Below are 7363 nucleotides of genomic sequence, written 5' to 3'. Positions count from 1 at the left end.
TCACCTTTCTTTCCCTATTAGAAATATAGAAAAGCATAAGCTAGAGTGATACAGCATCCTATCATGGTTTCATTATACACAGCTGCCTACTGTAGCATCTTCCAAAGACTTTTGGAGAGTACCTTAGGAATCAACATTAATTCAGTTAAATTTAACAAATATTAAATGTGTACTAGGCACGGGGGACATAAAGACAAAAAATGAAAGAGCTTCCATCCTACTGGAGAAAGAGAATATAAAATAACAAAAACAAAATAAATATGGTGAAAAGTAAATTGATGAAGGAGAGATTATTAATAACTTGAGGAAGATATTGTAAAGGAAGTCGCACCCAAGTTGAATCTTGAAGGAAAATAAAGATTCTAAGAAAGAAACAAGGGAGAGTGTGCTTTAGGCAAGAAGAATGCTTATATAAATGAAGGCAGGAGATCAAATGTCTGTATCAATGGCTAGTAATCCAGTTTGGATGGAGGTTTTTTTTTTTTTTTTGTAAAGGAAATTGATATGAATTAAGGCTTGAAACACAGGTGGGAATTAGAGTATGGAGAACCTTAAATGCCCTGCAGGCTAAGGGATTTATATTTATTCTTATAGGCAATGGAGAATCAGTGAAAGGTTTTTATCATATAAGTAGCATACTTAGACTCTGCATTAAGTTAAAAAAAATTGAAAGCTTCTATATGGATTGGAGTAGGGGTCAATGAGGAGGAAGACCAATTAGGAAGAAATTACCTTAATTCAGGTGAGAAGTGATAAGGTCTTAGATTTTTAATGCAAAGGCTAGAAGTTATTTCTAGGAATTAGCATCTCCACAGGAGAAGGGTTAGGGAAGAAGAAACTAGACATGTCTATTCTGCTTCCCTTTGAGCCAATGACAGCTCCATGTTACTTGTAGGGGATGGTGCTAGCTACAGGATATATAAGGGAGGGGAAAAAATGCCTGATTTCTTTTTCCTCTACTCAGCTCTGCCTCCTCATATTCTTAGAGACTCAGCTAAAGCTTTTCCTCTGTGATTATCTCTAATTTATCCTATATAAATCTCAAGTGGCCATACTTGTTTACATATTACGTCTACCATTAGACTGTTAAATATTTTGTTAGCTCTGTTAACACAGAGTGATCTCAGTACAGTTTCATGATTGACATTGTACCTAAAACCATTGAAGAAAGTGCTTATGGACATAAAAGTGATAAAGTCATTAGACTTTGAACCAGATTGTTTTCAAGATTTTTTTCAGTTCTTAGAAAATTTAGTGATCTCATTAATCCCTAGATTCTTTTAGAATCATGCTGCTGGGTCATGAATCCAATTTAAATGTCAGGGCTTGGGAAAGTCAGGGAGAGACAAGGTCAATATAAGGTGAACTAACACCCAAATTTTACTTTCAGGCAACTGTGGTTTGAAGAAGTTTTGTTTAATAGTGGGACAAATAAAACACTTCCTTTTTGTGGGAGTAATTTGGTAGTGTTTGGTTATATATTAGAAGAAATGAAATGGAAAGGGTGTCCCCACCTTTACCTCATAATATAACCAAGAAACATGTATGGTAATCTAAGGAACTTTAGATATATTCTAAGGAACTTTAAGATATATTGAGTTTTGTTGTTTTGAGAATGTGTGGGTCCCTCTTCTTGGTTAGAAGTGATAGACTATGAGTGCAGACTGTTATATACTTGGTAAGGTAACATTTCTATTTTGCTTCATTATACCTAAATAATTTGAGAAGATTTAAAAAAAATGTCTGGTGAATGGTCTTTATTCTGGCTTCTCTCATTCCTTTCCTATTACCATGTAGAAAAATAGGAAAGTTGAGTTTATTCTCTTAGTTTGGAATTCTAAAACTTTAGAAAACAATTCTGCTTCATCTTACAAATAGTAAAACAAGGCTGGGAGTAAATGTGGACGTGAGCCCAGATAAATATTTTAATTTTCTATATACATTTTTAACAAATAAATCTAGAACAATATGCTATGTGATTTAGCAGCCATGAGGGGAAGAAGGGAAAATAAGCATACTAATGAACTGTTTGGTAGAATAGTTGATTTGGAACTATGTCCAAAGGACTATAAAACTGTGACTATATTCAACAATATGACCCAGCAATATCACTACTAGATCTTTTCCCCAAAGAGATCAAATAAAAATATTTATAACAGCTCTTTTTATAGAGGCAATAAATTGGAAATAGGATGATCCAAGATAATACCAAAAAACTCATGATGAAAAAATGCCATTTATCTCCAGAATTGATAAACTGAGCGCAAAATTGAAGTACAATTTTCTCAATTTATTTTCTTACTTTTAAAAAATGTATAGCTAATATGGAAGTGTTTTGTATGATTCCATATATATAATTGACATATTGCTTGCCTTCTAGATGAGTGGGTGGGAAACAAGGACCTCAAAATTTGGAACTCAAAATTTAAAAAAGAATGTAAAAATAAGTAATAAAAATTTAAACATCAATTGGTCAAAAAGATCATGTGTCTGCTGTATTTTTGCATATCCTTGCATATACAGGATAATCTTGATACATTTATTTCAAGAAATTATCAAGGAAAATTGCCCTAAAGTTTTCAGTCTTAAGTAATCATAAGCCTTTGACTCCATGTCCATGGGACACTGCCTAACTTCCTAAATGCTTTTGCAGTACTCCCTCATCTAAGGTCATCTATAAACTATAAACTCTTTTATAAACTATAAAAGGAGCCATGATCCATTTATCTTCCCATACTCTCCAGGATCTGGTTCATTTCTTAGTGGCAATAGGTAGTTAATCAGTATTATTTAAATGGAAGATAGCCTCTTTTCATCTTTTATTATTTAAACATTTCTTTGGCATTTTTCCCATCATGTGTGTTTATAAATAGCCTAAATATTTGATTTATGGCTTATGTGTCCCATATTCCTGAACAGGCTATTGAAATAAGCTGATCTCTTATAGCTGTGAAAAGAAAGAGAAATCTAACATTCTTTGCAGTACTAGATAAAAATACTTTCACTTCTACAATCTGGGAGTTCCCCAGGAACAAATCAGCACATTCTTTGTTAACTATCAAATAGATTTATTATAGGAAGTGCCTATAAATACTGATTTCTATGCACATGGCCTTTCAGAAATTCTTCAGCTCTCATAACACACTGAGATTAAAAAGTAACAGCCAACCCCAACATCGTGAACCAAAGTGCTACCCTTTGTGCAACTCTCCTCTTTTGCTGGCTCTTGTTTATTCTGCCTAGGATTCAAGGTAAGAAGGTATGGTTATATATTATTTTATTTTGGAGTCTAAAATAGAATTGAGTATGTACATGTTACTAATATGGAATTGAAATGCTTTAAAGTTAAATTGAATATCTTTAGGTGAAAAGGCACTCAGAATACTATACAGTCTTTATGATTTAAGTCAATTTGTCAGCATCCAAGAGACAAATTTTCCAAAGTCAACTTAATATTGGGGTTGGTTTAACTAACAGCAATCTTTTGTTATCAATTTTTTCCCTAATCAAACCATACTGAAATTCACTCATTATGGGAACTTGTGATATTTAAAACATACTCAAAATTTAGCTTCCTTATAATCTGGAGCTTCTGCCTAGATAAACTCAATGTGCTTTAGTTTGCCAAAGTAAGTTCATTCTATGACTAGTGTGTAAGTGGTAACAAAAGCCTCCTATGAATATTCTCTGCTGTAGTAGGACACTATACTAATTTGTCTTATTCTGCCAATTTCTTTCCCTAAGGATACCCACTTTCGAGAAATATACTTTGTTGATACATCAAATCTATGGTGTTATCCCCAATGTGAAATCCTTACAAAAACTTGAATTCCTGCAAGTTCTTCATGTCCACATACTGAGATCATGTGAGTAAAAACCTACTTACTATGTATGTATAGAAAGCATTTCCTCATGGTCATTATAGTTTTTAATCAAACATCAAAAGTCTGGGAGAAGGCAAAATAGTACAAGAGGAAGAACATAGGTCTTATATTCAGAAGATCTGGTTTCAAGTTCTAGTTCACATATTTACTACCTAGGGGATAACAGGCATATGATCTAATTTTTTTTTTGGCCCTTAAGATAATTATATTCCTTATGCTCCATATATATATATATACACATAATTATACTCCTTATATATACCTCACATTGTGCTTTGTATTGTGCTTTGTATAGCTAAGAATGCTATTAAAATGTGAGTTCTTATTACTGAAAGATCACTGAAAAGATCAGTAATAGCTTCGTTTTGACAATTTGAACCTTTGGTAAAACTGGACCTAAATTTTTGACAATCTTTTACAAAATAAGATGCTCTATTACAGAAAAAGAAAGTTAATAAGAAATTCCTATAAAATCATGTTCTTAATCTTTTCCCAATGTTTAAATCACAAATTCTTTTTTAAAATTACAAATTCTCTTTCCTATTGGAAATATATTTGCTTTTTTTTTTTTTACTAGAAAAGTGAAACTTAGATAATAAAAAGTATGATCTAGTCAGAGTTCAGTAAACTTCTATAAAAGTTAATGAATTGAAAGTATAATTGCTTTTAGCAATTAAAAATATTTTCCAGTATGCATACATATATTGTGTTTAACACATACTTTAACATATTTAACATATATTGGTCTACTTGCCATCTATGGGAAGGAGTGGGGGGAAGGAGGGGAAAAATTGGAACAGAAGGTTTTGCAAGGGTCATTGCTAAAAAAATTATCCATGCATATATCTTATATCTAAAAAGATATAATAAAAAGAATAAAATAAAATTTAAAAAATTAATATTTTCAAAGTTCTAAATTCATCTCTTTCCTTAAAATGATGAGAAAAATTAATCAGCATGCATTCATTAAGCTTTTACTATGTGTCATGACCTGTTCTAAGCACTGGGATAACAGAGATAATAGATAAAAATAGTCCCTATTCATAAGGATCTTATATTTTTACCAAGGAAAACAGCATGTGTATACATACATACATATAGAATACACTCAAAAAGAGAAATAGCAGGCATTGCTGTGGGGTATGGAGTTTGTCCATTTAGCACTGTAATAAACTTCACTTCATGTGGTTTAGCTTCAAGCCTATGGATTATTCCTTGCAAAAGGGATTCTCATGCTATCTCTAGTGAATGAAGGAACACTGATGAATGATATATTGGTTAATTCCAATTTTAAGTTACACAATTAAGGTAATAAAATCAGATTTTGATAACTTGGATGAATTATGCCAATTACACACAGATCAATAGTGGATATTTCCATTTGATTTCATAATCAAGTCATGAATTTGCTCATATCCTGGAAAGGCCCAATGAATAAGTAGATTTAGCAAATCTTTCACCTTGTTTCCAGACCTTATCTTCCACTCTGGGGATTCAATTCCAACAAGATTTAGAGCACAGGCCAAATCAGTCACAAAAGAAAACTTTTTAAATATATACTTCTATTTTATAGGTCTAAAAGAAGCTTCTAATCAGAAATAGAGATTGCCAAGTAGCTCATGAGATGATGGACCAGAATGTGATCAAATATGACTTTTTTCCTTTATGACTGTCAAGTAATAAGAGTTGCTATATAAATTAAAAATCAGCATTTATATCGTGTTTTAAAGTTTACAAAATACTTTACCATTTGATCCTCACAATAACTCTGTGAGGTAGGTGCTATTATTATTATACAAAAGAAGCTATTCATTTGAGATTAAGGGACTTCAAACTTCCAGCCAAGATGGTGGAGAGGAGGCACACAGCTACTTAAACTCTACGTTTTACCTCAGAATTTATTGCATGACAAGCCTCAGAATTAATGCTTGACTGAAACCCCCCCCCACAAATAATTATCATTGAGATTGCTTAAATTTTGCTCACAATTATTGCTTAATTTTCCTCATCAAAATGATCTGCAGAAGGAAATGCAAACCACTCCAGAACTTTTGCCACGAAAACGCCAAGTGGGATCAAGAAGAATCAAACAAGACTGAAATGAGTGAACAACAACACATTCTTTATTCAGTGTCACATGGGTTCCAAATATTGGTCTAGGCACCAGAGATAAAAACACAAAAATCAAGCATTCTTTCTTTAAAGGAGCTTCCATTCTATTGGGAGAAACAGCATGAACACAGCTAAGTACAAAATATATGGAAAGTGTATACAAAGTGCTTGCTGGCAGGAGAGGAGAGGGCAGGAATCAGAATAAACTGTGACATTTGGTCTGAATCTTGAAGGAAGCTAAGGATTCTGGGACAGAAATAAGGAGAGAAAGCCTGCCAAGATTAAAGAAAGTGTGAACAAAGCCATAAGAAGAGTAGATTTAATGTCTTGCATAGAGAATGGCAAGTGGGACAGTTTATCAAATGTAGAATGCACAAAAAAAGAAGGAAAAGTGAACTAAAGCCAAATTAATCACCTCAAACAAAGAAATTTACATTTTGTCTTCAAAGCAACTGGGAGACTTGAAGCATTTTGAACAGGAGAGTGATGGTTCTGAGTTTTAATATTATTAGTTTGGCAGCTATATTGAGGTTGGATTGAATGCATGAAAATCAACTACCCAGCTATTGGAATAATCCAAGGCAAAAGGTGATCAGGAAGAGGAAGAGCCAAGATGATGGAGAAAGAAGAAAGAAGCTATGCTTTATCCCACAACTTTTCATAACAAATCTAGAAAATGTGTCAGAAGGCTGAGCTAATATAATAAAAATGATAATACTACCTAAATTAATCTACTTATTCAGTGCCACGTCAATCAAATTCCCAAGAAATTATTTTACACAACTAGAAAAAAATAATCAGTTGGGGAATGACTGAATAAGTTATGGTATATGAATGTTATGGAATATTATTATTCTCTAAGAAACAACCAGCAGGATACTTTCAGAGAGGCCTGGAAAGAATTACGTGAACTGATGCTAAGTGAAGTGAGCAGAACCAGGAGATCATTGTACACAGAAACAACAAGATTATGTGATGATGCATTCTGATGAATGTGGCTCTCTTCAACAATGAGATGATTCAGGCCAGTTCCAAATTTTGTGATGAAGAGAGCCATCAACACCCAGAGAGAGGACAGTGGGAAATGAATGTAGACCACAACCATAGTATTTTCATTCTTTTTATTGTTTGCTTGCATTTTGTTTTCTTTCTAATTTTTTTTTTTTGCTTTTTGAGCTGATTTTTCTTGTGTAGTATGATGTTTGTGGAAATATGTATAGAAGAATTGCACATGTTTAAACACGTGTTGGATTACTTGCCATCTAGGGAAGAGGTGGAAGGGAGGGAAAAAATTTGGAACACAAGGTTTTAAAAAGGTAAATGTTGAAAATTATTCATGCATATGTTTTGAAAATAAAAAAACTTTA

General features: G+C 32.8%; 1 long non-coding RNA gene across 1 annotated transcript; it reads left to right on the top strand.

Annotated features, from left to right (window-relative positions):
* Nucleotides 1-2981: 2981 nt before the first annotated feature.
* On the top strand, nt 2982-6757 carry LOC116419125. Its single transcript, XR_004229388.1, has 3 exons — nt 2982-3251; nt 3745-3866; nt 5458-6757. It is a non-coding gene; the product is annotated as an uncharacterized LOC116419125 (long non-coding RNA).
* Nucleotides 6758-7363: the final 606 nt, after the last annotated feature.

Source organism: Sarcophilus harrisii, chromosome 4 (genome assembly GCF_902635505.1).
Source record: "Sarcophilus harrisii chromosome 4, mSarHar1.11, whole genome shotgun sequence".
Taxonomy (NCBI): Eukaryota; Metazoa; Chordata; class Mammalia; order Dasyuromorphia; family Dasyuridae; genus Sarcophilus; species Sarcophilus harrisii.
Note: the sequence above shows the minus strand (reverse complement) of the source record. Positions and strands in the feature narration are given on the sequence as shown.